The 26,431-nt window shown below is 43.8% G+C and overlaps 2 long non-coding RNA genes across 2 annotated transcripts in view; one reads left to right on the top strand and one right to left on the bottom strand.

Annotated features, from left to right (window-relative positions):
- The first annotated feature begins 2,880 nt into the window (after positions 1-2,880).
- Positions 2,881-6,037, top strand: LOC127467678 (uncharacterized). Its single transcript, XR_007903251.1, has 3 exons — positions 2,881-2,920; positions 4,825-4,879; positions 5,429-6,037. It is a non-coding gene; the product is annotated as an uncharacterized LOC127467678 (long non-coding RNA).
- A 3,164-nt stretch (positions 6,038-9,201) lies between these two features.
- LOC127467679 (uncharacterized) overlaps positions 9,202-26,431 on the bottom strand; it is a 48,286-nt gene continuing 31,056 nt past the window's right edge. Inside the window, exons 2-3 of the long non-coding RNA XR_007903252.1 lie at positions 23,076-23,195; positions 9,202-9,480 (exon numbers count right to left, since the gene is read on the bottom strand). This is a non-coding gene — a long non-coding RNA (uncharacterized LOC127467679). The remainder of the gene's footprint in view (positions 9,481-23,075; positions 23,196-26,431) is intronic.

Genomic DNA, 26,431 nt, shown 5'->3' with positions numbered 1-26,431 from the left:
CCAGCATATCAATAGAGTTTATTGCCAATGTTCCTGGTAGAAGTACTGCATCTACTTATCCCGATTGTCCCTTGGAAAAATTAAATTGTTGCAATGTGAGTGCAAGGTTCAAGGTCCACTGCATAGGAAAATAGAATTGATTACTCTCAATGAACAGAGGCTTGCAGTTCTTAAGAACATTATACGATAAATATATTGGTACATACTATGCATTTGGCATGCTAAGTAGTTTACTGAACTATTCTCTGCATCATATTTTAATGAAATGCTGACAGTTTGGCATCTTATTGGATAACTGCATTCAGTGGCATTGGTTACAAATGACAGATGTTAAGGAAGGCATACAAAGTACTCTGTAAGGCGGTAACTCCACAACTTTCTTCTCTCTGTTACTACACTCCTGGAATTTATCAACAACAAGCACATGATTTCCTCCAGTTTGGCATCTAGAAACTTCTGCCTTTAAGCTCCCACAAAAAAAAAAAAAAAAAAAAAAAAAAAAAAAAAAAAGGCATGCAGAGTATTTTTTCCAAAGATCTTGGCTTTATCTGCCAAAGGGATGCCATTAGCATCCCATGTTAGGCAGGGCGTGTCTCTGCCTCTCACTCAGATCCTGCTGTGCTGCCTGGTGCACAGGGCAATGTGGCCAGAGAAATGGGGAGCCACAAGGGCCAATCCTGGCTCCAGCACTCTCTGAGACATGGACAACACTGTCACAGGACCTGGGACTGGCCATACCTCTCCACCGCTTTTCTGTCTTTTTTTTCTGAGTCTGAGGAGAAGGTTTATCTATGACAACAGGATAAAAAAAAAAAAAAAAAAAAAACAACCAAAAAACCACCTTTAATCACAGGTGGGATTTTTTTAGCTGCAATAATTTCACAGTGGAAGTAATCAAACTACACAGACAATTCTCCTATCTTATATCCTCATCTGCTCCTAATCCTACTATTACCTGAGGTCTGTTCCTAGAATAATGTTTTTCTGTCATTCACTGCGTCAAGGCTCTAAACGTATAAATGGGTAGCATCTCACTCTCCCAGGATTACAGCTCCCTTTGCTCAAGAGAAGGTTGTAGACGTGGCCCTGATTCTTTATATTGCTGGTGCCACCAAGTGTTGAAAGACTGGAAGTGGCACCGCAAAAGCACACACTTCGCAAGTCACAGGCGGCCGATGCCTTTAGGGCATGTCCTGCAGCCAGGACCTCACTGCCACCTGTTGTGACCATGCCTGTCCGAAGACTAAAATCCTAAACTAGCTTCGACTTTCTCTGATGGAACTGGGCACTTCCAGAAGTATATAGTTCTTCCTCTGAGGTGTTCTTTTCTCTTCCTAGTTAGTACTAAAAGGCAAAGGAAACTTTTCCCTTGAGTGTTTCAAGGCTCTTGGTCCTAGCCTTTAAGGGGGTAGTATCATTTATCTCTTTAGGAATGATTTTGGGAATCGATCATCCCGGATGCACTGTTACCCCACTGTGATTAATTACCCTCATATACAGTTTCAGCCAAGAGAAGTAGCAAGGTGCCTCCATGCACATCATCCAGAGCTTTGCATCATTAGTGTTTATTGATGTGAGACAGATAAGAGATGTGAGTCAGTGCTGTCATGTTTCAGAGTATTGCGGTGATTTAGTCACTAGCAAGCAGTTTATTCTTTCTTGAGTGGTCAGTTGATAGCTTGCTGCTATCAAGTAGTATGAGAAAACACATCTGACCTAAGAGAGCATCATGAGCATCTCTAAGCTTAGTACTGCCCATCCCCAGATCCCAAATCTAACTATTCTCCACCTTCCTTTTCCTTTGTTCCATATGGGTCTTAGCTCTTCCAGTGGCCATCATCTGCTCCCAGATACCAGGAACTGTGGCAGACATGCTGTTCCACAGTGTTTGACTGGCCTATTGCCCTGTGACAGGACAGACCTCACCTTCACTCACCATTTGTCAAAGGATTGCTGCTGCTCATATAGAGTCATAGGATCATAGAATATCCTAATTTGGAAGGAACACACACTGTGTGCCTGAGAATATTGTCCAAATGCTTCTTGAGCTCTGGCAGTCTTGGTGCTGTGACCACTTCCCTGGGAAGCCTGTTCCAGTGCCCAGTCACCCTTTGGGTGAAAAACCTTTTCCTGACACACCTGGAACACATGGATCAGTTCTCCCAAGTTAGCTGCAGAAGTGAAAATCCATGTTGTGGCTTCTGGACCATCGTTGGTTTGACAAACCATCTTGGTTTGACAGGGTAAAATAAGGTCTCCCCGATCCATTCACACTTTGCAGTCACAATTTGGCCACAGATCCCCACTCTGCCAGTTATCCAAGATCTCCTTCCTAGGCCTTCACAGAATAAATCCAGAATTGGAATTGCCGAAGGAAGACATTGTTTTGTCCTGTGTCTGCTCTGCTCTGTTACATAGTGGTGACAGAAGTTAGAGTGTCTCTTTTGCTATGTTTTATGATACTTTTTTCCCTTTTTCATTTAAACAGATTTTGACACAAGTCTGTCCCAACAGTAACTTGCTGCACTGCCACCAGGCAGTCTAACAGCATGTATAAGCCTAGATTGGCCATCCCAAACCCTGGTCAAATGAACAGCCATGGGTTCCAAGGGATGGTTTTGACTGAAATGCCTTACATGCAGTTTGTTAACGCATGGACACTGGCATAAACTCTTAGCTGCAGAAAGGCCTTTTCCAGTCCTGTTTCCCAGAAGGATGCCAGCAGCAGTACAAAGCAGCATTAAATCAATCAGCCAGTCATTCTGTAAGTACCTTGCACAACCAGGTAAATAAACAAGTCCTAGACACCCTAAAACACTGTAGTTATTTTCCCCTTTGTCAGGCTAAGCCATTTCAGCCTTAATAAATCTCATCAAAGAACAACAGACAAACAGCAGTGGCTCCCTCTGAGAAGAGAAAGGTATGATCTTTAATGGAATAAATTCAAGATTACAAAGATACAAATATTTAAGCATTAACATTACAGACTAAAGAAATATCGTAGAAAAGGAGGCTATTCAAAGCATTGATCTTTGTTCCCAGTTTCTTACAGCTACAGAGGTCTCTATTCTTTTTTGACACATAGAAAGGAGTTTTGGAGGAAAACACATACTGATCTAACCTGATGGATGCACTTGTAAAGTAATAGCTTTAAATGCATTTTAAACAGTCCTGAGGAGAAGGATTTGGGGTTGTTGGTTGACCAGAAGCTCAACATGACCAAGCAATGTACACTTGCAGCCCAGAAAGCCTGGGCTGCATCAGAAGGAGTGTGACCAGCAGATTGAAGAAGCTGATTCTCCCCCTTATGAGACCCCACCTGGAGTACCGTGCCCAGCTCCGGGACCCCCAGCATAAGAAGAACGTGGACCTTCTGGAGTGAGACCAGATGATGGACACAAAAATGATCAGAATGAACAGAACTCCTCTCCTATGAGGAAAGGCTGAGAGAGTTGATGCTGTTCAGCCTGGAGAAGAAAGGGCTTCAGGGAGACCTTCTAGCAACCTTCTAGTACCTAAAGGTACTAGAGAGCTGGAGAGGTACTTTTTGCAAAGACATGAAGTGATAGGACAAGGGGCAATGGCTCTAACCTGAAACAGTGTAGGTTTAGATTACACATTAGAATGAAATTATTCACTGTCTAGGTGGTAAGGCACTAGAACAGGTTGCCCAGAGAACTTGTGGATGCCCCATCTCTGGAAGTGTTCAAGGCCAGGTTGGATGGGGCTTTGAGCAACCTGATCTAGTGGAATGTGTCCCTGTTCCACAGCAGGAATGTTGGAACTAGATGATCCTTAAAGATCCCTTCCAATCCAAATCATTACATGATTTATGAGCTAAAACCAGCACACCAGAAATACTCAGTAGATCTTATTGTTACCTTGTTAAACATCTGGATTTTAATAAAAAATATAATAGCAATAGCCAAAGTCTTTCACAGCGCTATAGCTATGAAAACAGGAGTTAGTGAGAGTAAATATGGCCTAACAGCTGGCTTTTATTTAGGAACCTAAATGGGATTCCCTTACTTTCCCTTTATTTACAACATTATATAATTAAACAATTAATTAACAGCAAATTACTGGAGTAGATCTGCAAAGCACCTGAGGATAAATTGCTCTAAGTGACAAATAACCTTCACAGAGACACATTAAATCAATTGAGGTGATTGAGTAACTCAGACATAAAAGAAGGATGTGCTGGACTGCAACCCTTGCTTGTGACAAAGAGGTTCTTATCCTGTTGTCCTGTAACTGTACCTCAGACTGAGGTGCAGACAGAAGAGGGGTTTTCAGCTGAAGCACTGATGACATTTGAATAAGATGCTTGTATGAAACCTCTGAAGTTTTCATTTGAGGAAAGTTGTGGTCCTTATTGAGTAACTGATAAGTTGCTTACTGTCCTTTGCCAGTAAGTGCATGCTTGCTTCTGGCAACCTGCAGGAGGTAGACAGTACTATCTACGTCTGTGCTGGATAATGTCGCCCTGCAGAAAAACTCACAGCTTTTAGGCTCAAAAAATATTGCACTTGCTCAGTTTGAAACCACTGGGTAGCTCAGCATGTCCCAAGCTACCCGAGCTGTGTATCTCTGGTTAACACCATCTGGAAGGACCAGAGCTGGGCAGCTCCAGCAGTAATCATTTATTCTTTCCTTGAGGGAAAACTGGTGTGCAGTCACTTAAGACTAAACACGGAGAAATATTAACTGTGCTGTAAATCCCAATGACAAAAGGAATATGTGTCCAAGTAAAATAACATAAACATAGCCTGTGTGCCCTCAAAGTGACCTGCTCTTTGAGAAGGTATTGTTTTTTCTCATCAGAAAAAGATCATCACTGAAAACACCCTAAGGGAAGGAAAAGGATCATTGGTCAATGGTAAGTGTAGAGATAGAATAATTCAGATTATAACAGAGGTGAAAAAGAGTTTCACTTTTCTCCTGATCTATTCTTAATATGCCAAAATGATTTAACAGAGGCTTTAGTTACATGAAGTACTTAAGACCTTATTTCTCTTTCTTAAGAAAGAAAGATTACTGAGGAGATGCAGCCAGGGAAGCTTGCCACACTAAGACAGTAATCTTTGCTAAAATATTTGAGAGAACAGAACTACAGTTTGAACTCCACCCATTGAAAATTAAAGGCTAAAGGTTTATTGCCCGTTAAAGGTTATTACGCATTATAAGTACATGGTTAGAAAACAGAAGAACTAGTGTTGATATTCACAGGGTTAAAAATGGCTTGCAGAATTAGAATTTGAGACTAAGTTTTATGGGAGTGAGGAAAAATCTATATGGCTATAGACTAAGCATAGGTTTTTGGTCTCCAGATGTGTAAATAAGTTGCACCCTCAGTTTATCAGATTAATATCTCAATTTGGCATATGCATTTTGCTGATTTCATTCTGAATATTTTGCAAAACGTTAGGTAGTGCTGTAAAGCACAATACCAGTGAAAAATCAGGAGAGAAAATACTGACAACTTAATAAGCTTCAGAACAAGCTATGAAGAGTTAGTAGCACAGACTGCACAAGATCTATCAGGAACAGCACCTAAGTTGCTCTGTTTGAGCTCTTCTACTACTCAAGAAGTGCCTTAGTGCACACAAATGTATGTACTACTGCATTAGCTGCATGTGCTGGCAATCTCTCAAAAGGAAGGTGCCACAAATGAAATGCAGGGATGTTTAGCTCCAGCCTCTAACCTTACCCAAAGAAGGCGAGAGACTGTAGAATTAAAATGTGTCTTCTGTGCCTACCATGTGACTCTCACACAAACTACTGGTACAGCTGTGCTGTGGGGCAATTGAAAACCTTTAATTTCCTCCTGCAGATGATGCCCCTGGGACAATTTACAGAGCAAGCATCTGCAGTTGTTGGCTTGCTTTCAGCATTTTGAACCAAATCCTGTCATTCTTTAGCACACATCCATTTTGTGCAGTACTGGAAGTGCAGTGTCTGGTGGCCTGAGGCAGAATTTCTAATTTGTCCAAAAAACATTAAGCATAAGCACCATATGATAATTAATCAGTGATCATTAAAGCAAGAGTTACTCATGATGTCTCTGATGTTTATTAAACCATTTCCTTGGCATTTTAATCACAATATTTTCATGGTAGGATTTCCCTTTATTTAAAACAAATGTTGTGCCTTACACAATGTTTTAGAGTGGGTTTTTTATCAGATTCCTGAGAGTCATTTCTAATGATTCTCTTTCTCTCTTAATAGTTTAGTAAAATGATTGTGAAAGCAGCGCCATGATTAAAATAGTACCTAGATCAGGAACCTCATGCATCTTAGATGCAAATGTTTGGGTTGGCTTAAGCTTTGGTACAGATATTAAGCAGCATTGCTACACTAGAACATTCACTCCTCAGAAAACGCAACAGGACTAAGGCTCACTGATTAAGAAGATGCAAAGTAGGAAAATAAAAGAAGGGTAGAAGAGGAAGAAAATCTTCCACCTTATAGAGAAAAAAAAGGAACATCAGATTTTCCAGAAGTGCAAACTCATGATTTAAAGCAAAGTGATTTTGAAGTCTATACTTACATCAAATCAAGAAGGGTTTGCTTTTTTTAATGAGGAAAATGAAGTGTTATCCTGCTGCATGTTTCAGTGTTTTGAACATTCTGATTCTGTGAATTTGAACATTCATTTTCAAGAGGCATACGAGGATTAGGTCCTAAGAATAGTGTTTTCTAGACCCAACTCCTGACTGGTGAAGACAGGGATTATTAAGATGTCTGTGGTGCATGGAGCAAGAGCTGGGTTATTCAAAAGAACAGAGGGTAAACATATTTCTGTCCTGTCAAACTCTCAGATTTTCCTTTGAGAGGTTCAGTGTTCACTCAACAGAAAGTAAACACTGGTATGAGTTAATACCTCTTCATCACTAAGCCAAAGCAGTTGCTCTCCATCAAGGAATAAAACATAGCCATGAGACCAACTTTAGCTCATGACCTGTCATGGCATGCTGATACTCTTTAAGTTTCTAACATGGCATACCAAAGTAAGATGTTAACTACAGTGGCAAGCTAAGGGGAAGATTTAGATACGTATCAAAACATATATATACTTTCTATGCATAAACTTTCACCCTCACCGATTCTTTTTTATTCCCAAGCCTTCTTTGATCTAGTTTTTCTTTACACACTACAGCATCTGAATTTTACAGGCTAATCTCACATGTATGTCTCTCACATACATCATACCAACCTCAGCACTTTTTGACATTATATTGGTATTACTTTACAGCGTAAAGCTTACACTTGGTTGCTACTCAAAGCAATCTTCCTGGGTAAGCCCAAGCACTGTAACCTTACAAAAATGCCATGAATTCAAGATGGATATTTTTCTAACAAGTAAAATCACTTTAATATTTTCTTGGTAAAGAGCTAGCTCTGCATATTCGCTGTTCATTCACTTACGTTGAATGATATGAGCCTTGCAAACAGCTGGTTTCTTCTACTTGTACTTCTGCAGAGCTGAAAACCTTTTAAGGGCTGACACCTACAATGACCTCATTTCGAGAAACTCTGTTATTTCAGTTAGGTTATCTATATTCATTGTGTGGTGGTTTTGACTGGGATAGAGTTAATTTTTCAAACTGTGCTTATCTGAATCCAGGAGTTTTCTTCACTTATACTCTTCCAGTTCTCTCCCCCATCCTGGGTGGTGCTTACTTGCCAACTGGGATTAAACCCATAAAATCCTTTTTGATTCCCAGTGTGGGGCTCGAAGGGTTCCAGATAATGGCAGATTGAAATGTGCTAGACTGAATTTACTGTTTAGCTATTAATTGACAGGCTCCTGTGCTTCCCATGGGGCTTGCTTGACTGACTGTATGATTGTAATGAGCCCAGTGCTCATTAGTGGCTGATTTTTACTTTCACTGCTCACTGTAGTACTGTGCTTCTTGCTATCAGCAGGAACCACCCGAATTAGTGCAGGACAAGCCTTGCAAGGAGCAGTGCAAGTGCAGCAGCGACCAGCCCAAGCTGCCTTTGGTGCCCAGTAACTCCATGCAACACACCACCTCACTTATCCTGAGCTACCACCATAACAGATGGAGCCTGAAGTCATGGACTAAATTAACTCAGTGGACGTTTGTAGACATTTTACATGCATTTACATGCAGGGGTGGTCCACAGGCTATGGGAATGATATCTGTGTATCAAAGGATGGGAAGACAGTAGGATTGTTACGGAGGATGTGTTGCGTAGTGTGGGACCTGACCATGATATAAATGGTATGGAATAAGTGGTAGAGAATGAGCTGATTTTGGCTGGGGTAGAATACAGGGCTATGTTTTGGATTTGTGCTGAAAACAGTGTTGATAATACTGGGATGTTTCAGTCACTGTTGAGCAGGGCTTACATTAAAGTCAGGGTATGTTTTGCCTCTCACCCCACCCCAACAGTAAGGAGTCTGGGAGTGCACAATGAGTTGGGAGGACACACGGCCAGGACAGCTGACTCCAACTGACCAATCTCATATGGCATTGTGCTCAGCATATAAAGCCAGGAGAAGATGGAGGAAGGGGGGCATGTTTGGAGTAATGGCATTTGCCTCCCCAAGTCACCATTATGCATGGTGGAGTCTTGCTTTTTTGGAGATGGCTGCACACCTGCCGGCTATAGGAAGTAGTAGATTAATTCCTTGCTTTGCTTTGCTCACATGCATGGGGTTTGCTTTACTTATTCAACAGACTTTATCTCAACCCACAAGCTTTCTCACTTTTCCAATTCTCTGTCCAATCCAATGTGGGGGGAGTGAGTGAGTAGTTTTGCAGGACTTAGTTGCTGTCTGAGGTTAAACCATAACACATTGCCACACAAATCATTCCCCACAGTATTGCTCTCATGCTAAGATAAAGTGGCAGTTTCTAACAAGATCAGGAGAAAAGATATCAAACTACATAATCTCTTTCAGCTCAGGGGGCTGAGACTTTTTGCAAAGTGCTTACTTTAGTCCATTACTAGGACTAAATAACTTTGCTACTTGAAAACCTCAGCAGAAGAGTTCTTTGTACTTGACCCTTGCCACATACACATGCACAAAAAGATTATTTAGGCAAGAATGATTTAAGTAAATGTAAGTTACATAAAACTGACAGGTCATTCAGATTAAATGCTCATGCCCTAGTCTTAAAATTTGGTACAGTGATGAAATAACATTCATGTGATAAGGCAAATGTCAGTTTAATGTTAACAGAGAAAATAGTCTTCTAGATAGTGTAGTTTATGTTACAGAACCAGGCTTTATATTTGTTTTTTGATAAAGAAACAGGCAAAATATACATAGTAATATCTGCTGCTCTGTTTGCAGAATCCCTTGATGCAAAGAGCTTATTTAAAATGATGTATTGTAACTCTGATATCTGTGGTTCTCAGCAGGATTTAGGGCTTCAAACACTGAAAACTCCACAGAGGTATTTTACTTCTCCAGTGTCTTCTTTTGATGAGCTGGTTGGTTGGCTTCTTAAAGAAAAAAAAAAAAAAGAGGGTTAAATATAAGGTTTAGAAAATTTTAAACTCTAAAAGATAAATCAAACAAGTGCTTCAATAGAGTAATATAGACATATGTTCAAAGAGAACGTGATAATGCTCTGGTTTTGCTTCAAGCTCAGCATTCTTCCTTTCTCACACTTGCAGTTGTATAAAGTAGCAAATATGGAAAAAATGTCAACATAGGCAGCTTTTCAACTCTGTTTCTTATAAAGTGCTTTCAGTTACACACTGGCAGCTCCTCTATGCTCTTCCAAAGGAGCCTAGAGATGCCTTTTCTCTGAGTTTGGCTGGCAGGCACAGCAGATCCCATTCTGGCAGAAGGTATCAGAAGCAGTGGTTGTTCTACTAGAAGGCACCTATGACTCCTGGGACCCGGAGTGGGTCTTGGCAGCCAGGTCTGCATGTGCCTTCCACTGCCTACAGGCACTAGCCACCCCACACATGGGTATGAAACTTGAAGGTGCAGTGGAGAACTCCAGGCTGGGGGCAAAGCCTGAGGAGCACAGGAGACCAACAATCCAGCCCGAGCTGTTGGCACTCTGGAGTGAAGCATGAGCTGAGCTGGGGGTTGTGGGAGTTTGCCTGTTCAGTGGGGCTGGATAAGGCTGCAACAAGGAAAACACTTGCTGTTCAACAGCTCAACATGTGTTACTGTGTGAGGGGGAAAGTGTTGGCAGCCTGTGCTTGCCCAGGGATTGCAGTCCTTTTGACCCTGCTTACACATCTCCTTGCCTCACTGGTGTGCCTCTGCCCAGTCATCTAAGACAGCAGTCTCATTGCTATGCTGAGCCTTTGTCCCACTGCTCTTCCTCTTGCTCTGAACATGGTTTCCATGGGTAGGGTGCTCCTCCTGGGCAGATAAGGTCCAGCTGCCGTTATGCTCTGCTGAATATACAAATGCCTCAGGTTTAATTCATCTGGTATTCTCTCTGATGTAGGGACATAATTTATTTTATTTCTTTCTAAGTTGCATAAGAAGAAATGAAGTAAAACTTTGTGCTGCAATGGCTGAGGCATGAACTATGGGTGAGGAGGCAAGGCCTGAACAAACATTTTGTCTTCTGTCTTTTTAATGGGAGGCAAAGTTGAGTTTTCTCCAGTCACAGTGTTGGAGCTTGGTCTGACCAAATGCAATGCTAACTTCAGTGGGCACTGGGTCCCCTGTGGAGCACCCCAGGTACTTTGTCACCCGCTGCAGGTGAGGACGAGCTGGGTTAGCTGATGACTCTCTCCAGGGTTGTCAGTCAGGATTTTGAGGGATGTGCAGAGGAGGCCACAGACCAGGGCTCCCTGCAGCAGCCTCTGAATACCCTCTGAGCAGACCTGAGCTTACTGTCCTTCTGATGACAGCCTTGCACATCAGTTGGCACCGTTCCACCATACTGGGCAGTGGGGCATGGAGCTCTGGCTTTTGGCCCCGTGTGCAAGGACACAAGGTCACAGCTGGGATCTACAGCATCCATTGGGCCAGGGAGAGGACAAGGAACCCTTGTCAGAAGGAGATTGAAGGAAAATTTTATGATTTTATTATTTTATTCAGCAAGAATCAAGAAATACTCACTTAAGTCACATGTGACCCTTGAAAATAGACTTGGTACCTTAATACTAAGTGCAGGAAGAAAGGCAATAGAATTGCAACTTAGTAAGTGCTTGATTTATAAGATTTCTTTATGGTAATACAATTATGTATCAGTGCTAATATTAATAAGAAGCAGAAATGTCACTTTGTATTACTTGCAGTAACATAATTGGGAATTATGCCTCTAAAATTATGTATTCATAAGGTGGTTAAGGTATTAGAAGCTTTTTAGATGCATATTTTGCTTAACTGATAAACATCATTACTATCTCAGTCCACTAGCTCTCAAGCCTCCAGTCAAAAGGAGAAACGTTGGACTTGGGAAGTAGCTGTTTTCAGCCTTGGGAAGGACAGGAGGCAAGGAAACATGATTTAGACACACAGTAGACATTCCCTCTGCGAAAACAAAAAGGGCTTTTAGTAGGTTTAGGGAGCTGTAAAACCTTCACATGTTCACTATGTGGTTTCTTAGGGCCTGTGGCCACACATACCCCACAACATAGAGAGAACAGAGGTGATAGGAGCTGCTCAGCACAGTTAAAGGGATGTGATAGGGACAGACAATGTCTCCAGTTCTGAAAGAGGGAACAGTGCCGTGGTAGGGTCATACCTGCTCTTCTGCCTTTTTCTCCAACACAGAATAATAAAACTCTATGTCCAGGTGTGGAGTGGAGAGCACATGGGATGGTGGGTAAGCCAATATGTTTGCAGTGCTCCACAGACTGTGACCTTGGTATTTGACCAGCCATTTCCCCCTCCACTTCAATGGGAAATTCCTTTTCCATACCCTCTCAGCACAAAGTCCCCTGCATCAGTCAGATTTTCTTTGGATGAACTTTTTTTTCTTTTAAATGAACCTGGTGAAGACAAAGACTGACCATGCCACATACTGTTGCTCAGACGGCTAGCTGATGACACCTCCATCCTTGGAGTCACTGAACACTCAGTTGGCCATGGCTGATGCCAGTCACACTCAGATGTTGGAAGCCATCAAGGTAGTCTTGGGCGAGATTGAGCTCTTCAGCTTTATTCATCCATGGCTTAAGGCAGAGCTGCCACAGAGTGCTAAAGTATCACAGGTATTGCAGGATGTAGGTCAAGGTGTGCCAGGACAGGCTGACAGACTGGCAAATGGCTGAACCTTGCCCACCACTTATTTCCAGGCCTTTCTTTGTGACTAGGTGTGGATTGAGGAGGAGGAAGAAGAAGGGAGGATGGAAATTTATATAATCTGTCAGAATTCACCCAAGAGGAAACTAAATTCCTCAAATCTCACCCTAGACAGAAAAGTTTAGTTTTACTAATACATCAAAACTTCCACTTTTTGCTTTGTGATGTGTTCCCAGCAAAACATAAAGCCATAAATCACAGAGCACTGGGATGATTGATTTAACTTAATAAAGGGAGACGGTAGGAGGAGAAGGTAAATCATACAGATGAGCTCCAAAAGCGATGTGCCAGCCTACATACAGAGACAAAACACACAACTTCCAGTTCTCTCTGCACCATTGCAGCTCAGTCCTGTTATTTACTACACTCCTATAATCACTGCTGCTCAAACATCCTGCTGATGCACACCAGTTTCTGCCAGTTTTTTGCTGAGAAGAAACATTTCTGTTCTGTGGAGGAGAGAAAAATCTTAATGACATTCCTAGTGCTCACTAGTGTAGGTCTCTGCTCAGTGTGTGACAGGTTGCATGGTGAACACAGCACCTATCCCAAAAGTCTTGTTGCTGAAGTCAGGATGGAGATGATGTGGTCCTGGAGACCTGATACCAGCAGCACCCATTTGTTTGCATGAGCTAATCATAGTGGTCACCAGAGTTCCCTTCCTTGCAGCTGCTGCACCATCTCCAGCAGCAGCTAGGAATATAAACCTCTGTCTACAAACCCAGTCATCATCTTCTTAACTCGAGGCTGACCGTCTACACCCAAAGCCCCAGAGCCCAGCTCTGGTACAACCCTCATGGCTGTGGCTTAGGCTGCAGTGGGTGCTATAGTTATCAGGAAACCTTGGGACATCTGCAGAACAGAGCCAAGAAAGGCCACAAAGGTGACGCTACAGGCACATAGGGTTGTTGAGGTGACATCACTACCAGCTCAAGGCTTTGAGAGAAAAGTCCCATTATGGAAAGGTATAAAACACTCAAGAAGCAAGCAGGGTGGTAAAATAAGGAAACTCAGCTCCATCAAGGATGTGCCCTGGGTCTGCAGAGATCAACTTTCCCCCTGAAGTGGTGCCTGTGCAGCAGCAAAGGTATTGGATGCTGTATGGGAGTTAGAAGCTCCCTGTGCTCAAATGGGTAGCTCGTTTAGCCCCAGCTATCCTGTCTGCGTTCGCTAGTAAATAGAATCTTTGTGCTTCAGAGTTGCGTGTGTCCCACCTGGAGCACCTCCTTGCAAATGCTGAAGGGTGCCCAAACAGAGTGACACCAGGGCGAGGCTCAGATCTCACTGGGACTTCTGTACTAAGCACCACAAACCAGATACAAACAAGGCTGATCACAGGGGGAAAGACAGACTCTCCATCCACAGCGAAGTTTAGTATCCGAGTCATGCAGTAGGAGCCTAACCACAGCAGCTGGTGAACTGTATGGGTGAAAGTGCTCCAGGGGAAGCAGAAAAAGTATTTACAGTTTGCCAGGAGAGCACTAAAGTCAGGACTTATTAAGGTTGTTGGCAGTGGGCTTTGTGGAAAGAAAGTTGCAGCTAAATTGACTACTAAAAGCGGTAAAGGGAAAGCTTGGACAGAAAATCGTCTAGAAAAGGGAAAGATAGATTTTTAAGAGATTGAATTGCTGAAGGAATTGAAGCAGAAACACACATACCTCTGCAGCAGAGGTCCTCATCCCCACCAATGGGGGAGCAAGCCCAGGCAGGATGCGATAGATGGCTTACAAGAGCTAATATACAGCAGAAACTTGAGATCTGGATCCAGTTTGGCAACAGCTCTGAGGACAATAGCAAGAGAGACTCAGCAGCATGGAGCTGAAGCTTTGGTTTGCCAGAGGATGACTAAGTCTTTGGAAGAGCTGCGTAGGCTGTGGCTGCAGTTCTCCAAGATGGATTCCAGGGGGATATTGATCCCTGGGCAGGGGAGGGAGTTAGGTGGTCTGATCCCAGGCTGGTTCATATGCAGCCACCAAGTTCTTCCTTCCTCTCTGATCTCTCCTTGGCAAAGGGCTGTACCCCTGCCCTCCGCATGTCCGCAGTCACCGCTGGCACAGAGCCACTGATGAAGAGATGCAGCAGCAGTTTGACCCAGATCTGAGTCAGGGCCTGGAGCAAGCCAGAGCTGTGTGATGGCTGTGAGTACCCTGTGTGGATACTGCTGTACAGGGGTGGTGGGACTCGCAGGAGCCCCAGAAACAGCTGTGAGTGATCATAACCCCACCACAGTGCTGTCAAATCTCATCCCAGTGTCAGCAGCACTGGGGGAAGAAGCTGTGGGAGAACACCAGGGTCTGCTACAGAGAACTGCAGAGGAACTGCTGCTCTCCCTAATCATGGTGTACTTGTTCAGTTTGGAAGAAGAAAAAGCTGAGGAAGGACCAGAGGGGGGTTTTTTTAATCAAGAAAGCAGGTACTGAATACAATACTGAATGCAGATTTCATACAGAAGGGACCAATACAGCAACCTAATGCTGAGATTCAAAATTAAACCTGCAAGGATGGATGGATTGGTACCAACTGCTAGGGCAATTACTGAACCTGTAAATCAACAGTGTTTGACTCAGCTCTAGCTTGAGAGAAAAGTCATTCAGGCAGAAAAATTTTACCAAACATAGATAGATAGATAGATAGAAAATGTAAAGAGAAAGAAAAGGCTCTGTGAAACAGTCCAAGCAGTAGCAATGCCACTAATGGTTTGCTCCATAGAAAAGAAGGTTAATGGAGAAAACCAGTGAGGCAAAGGCCAGAAATTTTGCTAGAGTATTGGAGATGAAGATAGAAGAGGGAATTCCAGCAGATCATGGAGCGGAGGACTGAAGGAAAAAACATAAATGCTGGTAGAGAAGCAGCCTTTATTGCCTTTTAAGAACAACTTGAATTAAGTAAACCACAAGAGCTGGAAAAGGAACAAGCTGTAAAGCCTGACCCAAAAAAAATACCTGATTCTGCCTGTAGGGATGCCCACCAGCTCAAATCCTCCAGCTACTCCTACCCAGACCCATCCATACTTTATTGGGGCAACCAACAATTGAAGTGCTGATCACAACAAATTGAATAGTCCCAAAGAAGATATGTCATCAATCTCACCAATCTTAGTTCAAGCTTTGGGAAAATGCATTCACTGGGGCTGGAAAAGGCATTTCAAATGGAACATGTCACTGCACCAACATCGCTGTCTCCACACCTTTCTAATCTGGGCCAGTCATGATGCTGGGAACCTCACCTCCAAAATCCAAGATGCCACTAAGGTTACAGTTAGCATTAGGTTTAGAGTTCAGAGAACTACAAAGCTTCCAGCTCTGGGGACACTGGGGCTGGAAGAGGCATGTCAGAAGGAGCACAGTACTGCACCAACACTGCCACTAAGGCTTTTTTATGAGTGGAAAAAATGGAACTGATGGATATCAAGCAAACCTGCTCCAGCATGGGCTCCTCTATCCACAGGACCACAGGTGCTGCCAGCAGCCTGCTCAAGTGTGGATTTCCCATGGAGTCACAGCATCCTTCAGGCATCCATCTGCTCCAACGTGGGATCCTCTGTAGGCTGCAGGTAAATATCTGCTCCACCATGGACCTCCAAGGACTTCAGAGGCACAGCTGACTCAACATGGTCTGCATCACAGGCTGCAGGCGAATGTCTGCTCTGGCACCTGGAGCACCTCCTCCCCCTTCTTCTTCATAGACCTTGGTATCTGCAGGGATGTTTCTCTCATATTTTCTCACTCGTCTCTTCAGCTGCAGTTGCACAGTTTTTTCCTCCCTTCTTAGATACATTATCCCAGAGGCACTACTACTACTGCTGATGGGCTCACCCTTGGGTATGTCTCACATCGGCTCTGTTTGATATGAGGGAAGCTTCTGGCAGCTTCTCACAGAAGCCAACCCTGTAGGCTCCCCACTGCAAAACCTTGCCACACAAACCCATTACAAAGGTGACACGGTGGGCAGAGGCAGGGTGTTGACATGGCATCACTACCAGCTACAAGGTTTGGGGCTACCCCAACATGAAATGGTGCAGAGTTGTGTATGTCCTGCTCACAGTCTGTCTTTGCATGCGCCAAGTGCTGCCCAAACAGGGTGAGCCAGGGGGCTAGTAACAGCAGCCAGCAGAAGTGACAAACAGGCTGAGGTCATTCTCATTGAAACCTGGCTCCCCTGCCCTTCACAGCACTCTAGAACTGGTCTGAGAGTGCATTGCTGGGGGAAACCCTTACACCGCGATTCGGCCTTGACTTGCACTGGTCTTTGAACCTACACAGAAAAGGAGGAGTTACATATATTGTTTGAATTAGGAGATAATTCTGGAATTTTTTTGGAGAAGTTTCCAAAAAATGTGCCATTTCTGCCTCTACACATGGTGTTTGCTTTGCCTCTATCCAGCATAATCTCTTTAAGCATGTATATGGGTACATATTTGGGCATATACAAAGGTGTGTTATACACATCCTGCTGTAACATGAAGAAAGGACACTATCCAGTGAGCCATGGTGTTCATTTACACAATAGTGGCCAATATGTTAGCAGATTCATACTTTTGTGTGTCTGGGAACTATCCACAGAAGTAATTTTAATTTGTCTTTTCATGGGAGGCTTTCAAAAGCCCTGATATTATCCCTACTTGTCACTGCACTGTCAGTAAGCTGCTCACAGCTGCTCTCACCCTGTCAAAGGCTGTCCTGTCTTAGGCCTGGTCTTGTACTTTCTTCTTCAATATGGTGTTTGAATCACTTCTTGTATCAAAGTGGGGCAAAAAAACTTCTGTGCCAGGTGCTTCAATCTTTCTAGACTTCTCAGACCTTATACCCATTGTGAATGCATAGCCTGGAGGTAATGCCAGAGATGCTGCAGCCCAGGAGGAGCCAAGGGGGTTCACACAGATTTGGCCCCCGCATGCTCCCATGCTCCCTGCCCCGAATGACATGTGGCTAGAAGGAAAACAAAGGAATTTGAAGATGGCCAATTCAGGAACCTTGGAAAGGTTTTTCATTCTGCTCATTTATTTCTGTAACAGTGGCTCCAGAGATCTCAGAGTTGCTCTGTGAGCCCTGGTAGCACACAGGTAGGGACAGCCCCTGCCTGCAACAGTCTATGGTGTAAGGAGACAAGACAAATTACAGACGACAAGGAAATGTGATTATCCAAATTTTGCAAATAGGGAATTGAAGCTGCTTGGATACATGTAGGGCAAAAGTTCTCAAAAGATCTAGCATCCATATTCTGATGGTCAAGTGCCTGATCCAATACGTGCTCCAAAATGCTTCCCTGAAATTACTTGCTAAAGGTTACAAAGAAAGTTTGCAACAGCAGTAGGTAGCTGTCCCCTACTCCTGGGTCATGGCACTTAGACCACAAGGCTACCCTCCCTTATGGGGAACGGCCTCTCTGCACCACTTATATCCAGCTGAGCACAAATAATTTGTATTCACATTCTAAATGGCCACTAAAAAGGGGAGTGAATACCAAAGCAAAAGAACAATTTTTGTTTGAGCTAGCACCAATGAATAACTCTTAGCAGAATTTGCCAAGCTCTACTATTGATTAACAAAAATTAAATTATAACATTGAGTTCGTATTTATTCTGCTACGGTTGCTGGAGTGTTTCTAAGTGGGCAAATGTCCCTGTGATCGTGTCATTTGGCTCTCATAATGCCGCAGGCTGAACAAGGGTATAAATATGCAAAAGCTGCTCCATTTCACTGTTGCATGGATACAAAGCAGATGGATAGATGAACAAAACTCCTTCTTAGAAAGCAAGGGCCCCTGTCAATACAGACTGCACCCATCTGTCTCAGTTCTGCACCCGTCTTGGGGAAAAAGAAGGTGAGCATCATGTTTAAACCCTATCCACTTTTTCTGTACAGGGTGATAGGATTAACAGCTTGGTGCACTATTTCCCTTTCTGCAGTGGCACATTCTGAGTCTCACTGGACAATGATCCCCTCTGGAGCACGGAAAGACACTTTGCCCCCTGTTGCCTCCATCCCCCTTCTAAAATAAATGAGTACAGCCAACATTTGTGCCATGTCACCACCATGGACCACATTCACAGGGAGGTGTCTGGATCAAGTCTGCACCATCCAGCCACCTTGTGAGGGTCCAGCAGTCTCTTCCACTAGATGCTGACAGCATTGTTGGTCCAGTCATTGACCATCTCTGTTCAAGCAGTGGGGCCAGACCTTCCTCTAAACGCCTACTGCCCAAAGCACCCATCCACAAATGGCAGCAGAGACCAGAACTTGGTGCTCAGAACAGTGCCCCACTGGCAAGTGACTGGAGATTGTCTGGGTTGTGTTTCCCCACTGCTGAATTGACTCACACTGACTCTCACTGCTGTGTGAGCAGCAGAACCAGCATGTCCCAGCATCCAGTATTTCCCTCTCAATCCCAGCCACCCAAGCTGGGTTCTTTGGTGTCTGATTAGACAGGACCTCCTTGTTTTTTCCCTCCATGAGAAACCAAGCTTCTCCAGCTATTTCCACAATAAATATTCTGACATTTCAGATTATTTGATTATTTGATATATCTACTTTCCTGTCCAGTGTGGTTGAAACCAGTGGGAGAAGAATAGAGGGAGACCGCAATGTCAATCTCATAAACCTCACTTCTTGAGAAAATAAAGCCAAGAAACAGTGAATAGTCTGTCTGAATAGACAGTCAAAACCAGTCATAGTCTTGGTGTGGATTCATTGACCTCATCTCCTACACCTCCTCTCCCCATCCTGTGTTGAAAAGAAAACACAAGCAAAACCAGTAAAATGACCCAACCCCCCCCCCCCGCCAAAAGCCAAATGCATTCTGAAAATACAGAAATTTGGCCAAGATAGATGATGAATTTTTTTCACTGTAGATCCCATACTAATGCAGGTCACAGCTCTGATGGAATAATCAGGATGAGCATCCTGAGAGAACTGCCAGCAGGAACCAGAGCAGGGTGTGCTCAGCTCCAAAATTCAGGCGCTGCCTCCCCAGCAATCAGCAGGAACTCAGGGCAAGTATTCAGCTAGGTTTCAGCTCTAAGCACATGCTCCCTGGTCTGGGTGTCTTCACTGGCATCCCCCATCCTGCAGATCTGACTGAGAATGACTTAACGAAGCTTGTTCACAAAACTGTAATGCCCAAGAAAAGGAGTGAGCATGAAGTTATTTTTTCCACCAAGGCCAACTGCCACTTTTGGGAAAGAAATAATGGACCTTCTTGTGTAGTTCTCACTTTCAGTAAAAAATTTAGAAAAATAAATCTTCTGCTTTGACTGTTTATTTACTAATGTTTATGGAATCACAGAATCATTAAGGTTGGAAAAGACCGCCAGGATGATCAAGGCTAACCTTTGACCAAATACCACCATGCCCACCAAACCATATCACGAAGTGCCACATCCACTAGCTTTTTGAACATTTCCAGCAGTGGAGACACAACCACTTCACTGGGAAGCCTGTTCCAATGCTTAACCACTCTTTGAATGAAGAAATTTTTCCTAATATCCAGCCTGAACCTCCCTTGGCACAATGTGAGGCCATTTCCTCTTGTTCCTATCACTAGTTGCCCGGGAGAAGAGGCTGACCCCCACCTGCCTACAACCTCCTTTCAGGTAGTTGCAGAGAGTGATAAGGTGCCCCCTGGGCCTCTTTTCCTCCAGGTTACACAACCCCAGCTCCCTCAGCTGCTCCCCATATGACTAAATCTCTAAACCCTTCCCCAGCTCTGTTGCCCTTCTTTGGACACACTCCAGCACCTCAACATCTTTCTTGTAGTGAGGGGCCCAAAACTGAACAAGGGATTCAAGGAGTGGCCTCACCAGTGCTGAGTACAGGAGGGCGGTCATTGTCCTGGTCCTGCTGGCCACACTATTGCTGATACAGGTCAGGATGTCATGGGCCTTCTTGGCCACCTGGGCACACTGCTGGTTGATGTTCAGCAGCTGTCGACCAGCACCCCCAGGTCCATTTCCTCTTGGCAGCATTCCAGCCACTCTTCCTGCAGCCTTTAGCGCTGTATGGGATTGTTGTGACTCGCCACCACTCATTTGGTTTCATTCCTTGCCTACAAGCAAACATTGTAAGTTCTGGTTCTTAACTCACAGAGCACTTGCTGACACCACACAGACCATCAGAGATCCAGGACCCACAGCTGTGAAATGTTGACTTAACTACACGGGTGCTTCCCCTCTTACAAGGTAAAGGAGATCTGCACCTGGGAGCTGGCTTGCCTGAAACCTGTCATCAAGACTCAAATCACTCCAAGGCAGGTAATTAATTGCGGCTCATTCCCAAAGGCAGGTCATCATTATCATATTCTAGAGTTACAGTTTTCCCTTAATCATCTTTTCTGCAGAAGATGTGGGGAACTCGTGTGGAATAAGCACTTTCTTTCAGCAACTACTGGCTTCAGTTTAAAGCAATGAATGCTCAAATCACTGGTATTGAGCTGTTTATGAAGACAGTAAGGCATGAGAGATGTTACTATAATAAATATTCAGCAAGTGCCTGTAGAATAAGAGCATAAATACATAAAATTTCTCTGCCTCATGGTTATATTAGAAGGCACAGGGTAAAACAAATCCTTTTCTTTATATTGCTTCTGAGGGGATTTCTTTCTTAAAAGAAAAAAGTGTAGGCTTCAGAACCAGACATCTGCCATGCCTGACATCTCATAGATCTCTGCAGAGCTCACCTTTTTCTTCCTCAGCATTAATAATGTGGAAACTACTGAAGGGCATATGTGCTTTCAGTGAATAGGGAGTGCCATGGCTGTGTAAGGCTGCAGACAGCTACAGATGTGGTCTTTCTCTCTGGGTTTCTTTTCCCTCTCCCTGCCTCATGTATCTTTGTTATGCAGAATAATCACAACCGTTTCTGTTTCTCATACCTCTATAAACTTAAGCATATGCAGCTATTCCAAATCATTCTGTGAAATGTGAGGGAAGAGGTAAATCCCAGCCCCTCTGTGGGCACAGGGGAGGAGAGTGGGACTGAGTAGGGCACCCTGCTCTGCACAACATGGCCCAGTTCTGTTGCAATTCGCTCTCATTTGCTTGCACTGATCACTGTTCAGTCACTGCACTCTCAAAGAACTATTTGTAACCCTGAACTCCTGCGAGGGGGCAAAATCACTGGCAGTATTACTTCTCCAGTAGGGAGCACTTCGTGCTCTCAAGTCCAACTGATCTCAAAAATTAACTAAGACTTTCCTCTACCTACTGCTTGTGTTAACAGAAGCATTAACCGACCTTGCGTCTTTTCTTCAGAAATTCCACTGTTACTCACTTTAAATGTCCCTGCAACATGCATTTGCTGTCTTTCTAGAAATCTTGCTTATATGGAATAGCACTACTGCTGTGAACTCTGCAGAGCCAGGAAATATCAATTTAATTTAAACTGTTTCATTTCTACCCTAGATGGGGTCATTTTATGATCAGCAAATATGTTTTTCTGCTTCTTAAAATATGGTTTCAGGAATGCAGTCAGTGTTCAAAACCATAATTTGACAGCTGGACCCTGCAGTGTAGTCTTCCTTTTCCAAAGCTGTCAGAAAATGTCCTGTAATTCTAAGGAAGGGAGATGTAACAATTGAAATGTGCCCATGCTGCAGACAGATGTGTCAGTACTTCAGAGAAGCAGCTGGTCAGTTTTTGATGCTAATGCCAGTAATATGATTCCCAGAAACCATACATCATCAAGGGAGAATTTTGTTGTTTTAAAATGCAGACATAGAGCAAAACTAGAATCACAAAATAATTTAGACTGCAGTGCATCTCTGCTAGTCATGTAGTCTAGTGTCTGCTCAAAGCAGAGACAACTTGAAAATAGCATTAGGTGGCTCAGGGCTTTCCAAGTCTGATTTTTCAGTGAATAATTCCTGTCTCTTCTGTCCTCTGACCCTGAAATTACTATTCCACATCTTGCCTGATGTCTCTGCAGGCACAGAAGCACTGCATAGGTCTATGGACTTCAGCACTCTCCCTCCCCTCCATCTGCAGCATCTGCATTGGCACATCTCAACAATTTCATCTCCTTTCCCGTTCCCTCCCTTTCTCCCTCTCCATCTTCTCTCTTCTCCATGCTTTCTGGGGAATAAAGAGAGCTTAAAAACCTGAGAAAAACACTGGCTGAGGCTGAGGTGAGTAGGGAGTAGCACTAGAGAGCAACAAGGGGGAAAAAAAAAAAAAGGACCGGAAAAAAAAAAGAAAAAAAAAGAAAAAAAAAAAGGCAGCCTATATGAAAGGATACACCGGGACAGGAGCTCCTCCGGCTGTCAGCAGTACTCACACAGCCCGCTAGACGGTGCCTTCCTAAAGGCCTAAAACTCCTTGTTAGTCTCCAGCTCTGGGTTTTTTTTTTCCTGGAAAATGCCCTGCACGTGCGCAGGGGAGCCGCCGCTGTGCTGCGGGAGCAGCGCCCAGATCCGCCCGTGGATCCACCTTGCCAGCCCTCTGCCTGGAGATCCCTAGCTGGCCACCCACCTATGAGACCTCTCCAGTCACAGGGACCACTGCAGAAATGTCATTGCAGGCCCAGGGGTGCCCCAGCAGCAACACCAGTCCCATGCAACAGCGTACGGATGCAGCCAGGTGCATGCATCCTTGCAGAGAGGAAAATCACACAAAAAACCCAACCAGATGAGCAAAATTTCCAAGAAAGTGCTGATGTATTTCCTCACCCAAGAATCAGTCCAGCACAATCAGTCCCAAAGCTGGCAGACCAAAAATCCCTTAGAGAGTGCAGAGCTCAGCCCTTTGTACAGTCCAGCCCTTGACCCAGGGGAAGCCAGTACCTGCAGCTCCAGGAAATAACCAACTTGTCCATTTGCTACGTACCTCCTGGCATCTTATTCCATCTCTCCCTTGATAAGTGAAATGAAGGGCTCTCCCCCCTCATATAGGGTTTTGCTCCAGTGTGAGTAAAGGGTTTCACATCATCCTGACAGCATCTCAGAGCTGCAAGCACATGAAACATTCTTATCAGCCACTTCATGTCAGGTATTTCCCACTTCGCACCAAACAGGCATGGTAAGACAAAACACAACCCTGCCCAAATTAAGGCCCTCTGCTCCATTCTCTCTGAACCAGGCTGTTTGGAGGGACTGTGTTTCCCGGGATGTATCCCATTTCTTTTTCCATGGCAAGTGGCTGTGCCAGCACCACGAGGCATACCAAGAGATGTGCTGCCCTAGGAAGGCCTCACATAGCCAGACAGCACACCTGAGGAGGAAAATGAAAGGGTTAGTAACCCAAATTGGTACTTCCACGAGGCACAGGTAATTTCTAGACCCTCGGAAGATGCACTATCATTGCTGCCAGTGAAATCTCCCAGAGCAGGAATTAGGGAGTCATTTCCAAGGAAATGCTGCAGTTTACTCATTGGATCATCTCTTTTTGCTCTTATTTTGCACTCTAAGGAAATATGTATTGTTCACAGAAAGCTTAATCAAGTTACATTATATTTGTATGCTTTTACATGGAGTGAAGGTACTTTCTTGCATTTTAAAAGTATGCAATTCCCAGAAATAACTATTATGCTCTATACCGCATGCCCATCCCAGTTACAGTGACTTACTGTCTTATCCTAAACTCCTAGGTATTTGGTTGCTTTTTCGTTTGATTGTTTATTTTTAACATGCCACAAGAAAACAGAGGTGGAAACACAATGACCCAATGAGTTAGATCGTGGGGTTCAATCTCCATATCAAATCTTCACAGTACTTTCAAGAGAAAACCTCTTTTAAGTATTTTCCAGTCCAGATTAAAGTGTCACCCCATGTCTGAGGAGGAGCCAGCACAGCCCAGAGCTTTTGCTCAGAGAAGGCACAGCAACCTAACTAACACAGTTCCCAGATGAGGCACTGACAAGGCTCTTTCTGACTTCAGCCAATGTGTTCCTCTTGCTTTCCCATTCTTTCCCTCTAATTTTCCTTGGCCTTGGAGCAGCCAAACCAGGATATTCCAAGATGCTGTGCAAAGCAGCTCTACAAGTAATGGCATTACAGGGCACGTGGCTCTCAAGGTAGAGGAGGAAGAAAACCTTTTTGCTTAGTCAAGGAGCTATCAGTTCACATCCACTTGGAAAGAAAATTGAAAGTGAACTTGGATTTTACCCCAAGTTCTGCCATAGCAGTGAGCTCAGAGACCATAAATAGGAGACCACCTCATCATCATCTGCTTTTCAGGGAAACCATTTTGCAAATTGGGTCATACTCCCTAATAGTCTGGTGATGACCAACACTGCGCTATTGCAAATGAAGCGTTCACCAAAAGCAGTTCAGCCAGTGCTACTGCCAGGTCCAAACGGAAGATCAGGGCCTGAGGCTTTGTCTAAAATCAAAACTTTCTGTAATTTAGTGGAATTCAATTAACAAACCAAATTAATTAAACTAGTGCAAATGCCTGAGCAGGCCATCTAAAGCTGTTGTGCCTTAAGGCTTATTTACAGACAGTTTTGTGCTGCATTGACCATTCCTGTATAGCTTCTTTATAGCAATGCAACTCATCTGAGGAGAGACCTCATTATATCACACCAGGGGATGCTCTGATTTAGCTAGAGTGATTTCCAAACACAGCTAATGAAAACAATACAAGCACTGTGTGTGTGAAGTCAAACAACTACCCAATTGATTTAAGCTAAACTAGGTTTAGACAAAGTTAAGCTGTCCCTACAATATTGTGTTAGTCGTAAATCACTGCATATGCTTTCACCTTCTCCAGCCAAGAAACAAATGGTCTCATTAGCAAGTAAGACTGCAGAACAAGATGTGCGTTAGCTCTGAGCTGCCATGAGTAGGCTCTGAACACAGCTAATGCGTTAGCTTAAGAGGAGTGTCATCAGTGTAATGTGTTTACAGCACAAGCATACTGAGAACCAGGCCAGTTCTGCATGTCTCCTGATTTTAAATAATCCATGTACTCAAACCACTTGCAGTTCATTGCTGAAAGGCTTTATCGTCAAGCAGCAGCAGCTCTTATCTTTCCTCCCCTGGGGCATCACTTCATCATCACACATTAACAGCCATAAGCCACCTCATCCAGCACAACCAGGTAGGAAGATTAATACAGAACCATGTCTGCTTTAATGTACTCAGCTTCTCACAGCACAGCCACAAACTAAATGATCCTGAGGGGTTTTGGCACCAAAGCTCTGAGATTGTCTTAACCGTCACATGACTGCATGCCCCACGGAGAGGCCTGCCTAGTGAAGGGCTGCATAGCTGTGCTGCTTCTGGAGAAATTGGGAACTACGTAACATCTGTGTCTGTGGAATAGTTTGTTGACTTTTGTTGACTTAACCTGAGTACTGGAGATCAGGCCTTTGCTCCTGGCTCTGTCACCAGCCTAATGGTATCGTCCTAATCCCCTCCTGTGACTTGGTTTTTCTTCTGCCTTTGTCTCTCCCGTATGTGGAAGTCACAGATGTTTTGAGGAAAGAACCAACACTTCATCCTAAGAGGTTTTCAAGCCTAAGCTGGATGAAGCCCTGAGCAGCCAGGTCTGACCTCAGAGCCAACCTGCTGTGAGCAGGAGATTGGAGCATAGACCTCCCAAGATCCCTCCCAACCTGACCTATCCCATGGTGCTGTGATTCACAGCAAATAGCATATGGAGTCAGTGTTGGTTTGGGAGAAAGGGGATAGAAAAGGCTTCAAAGAACAAATTTTTTGGTTGCCAGATCATCCTTATTACAAAAGGAAAACATATCTTTCTATTCTTAAATACATAGAACTCATCAAATTAAATGGGAAAGTCTATCCGGACATTCAACAAAGTGTTTACCTCATGGAGTGCTTTGGGAAGCAATAGTAAATGAACAACAAATTCTGTCTTCTGTGATTTCAGGCCAAGACTTTTAACCTTTAGTGTTAGAGTTTTAACTTGTCTGTACAAAACCAGAAAAATTAAACTACAGCTACTTCAGCTACGAGTAGCTTAGGCCATGGAAGTTTGAAATTAGACCAATATAAATTAAACCATTGTGAAGGTCCAAGGTCACCTCCTGTATACAGCCTCCTTCTTAACATGATCAATTCATTTCCTCTGAAGACTCAGAAGAATAGTATCAGTAACCACGGCAACACTGAAACGTAAGTATAATTTTTAGCTCTGTGATGTAGGCTGCACAAAATAAGAGAACACATTTTAAAAGTTCTCATCACAACCTACTTTATTTTTTCATGGGTTTATTT

This window comes from Manacus candei, unplaced genomic scaffold, assembly GCF_025592945.1.
Source record: "Manacus candei isolate 608988 ecotype Guabito, Panama unplaced genomic scaffold, ASM2559294v1 h1tg000014l, whole genome shotgun sequence".
Classification (NCBI taxonomy): domain Eukaryota; kingdom Metazoa; phylum Chordata; class Aves; order Passeriformes; family Pipridae; genus Manacus; species Manacus candei.
The sequence above is the reverse complement of the archived record's forward strand: the minus strand, read 5'-3'. Positions and strand labels throughout refer to the sequence as shown.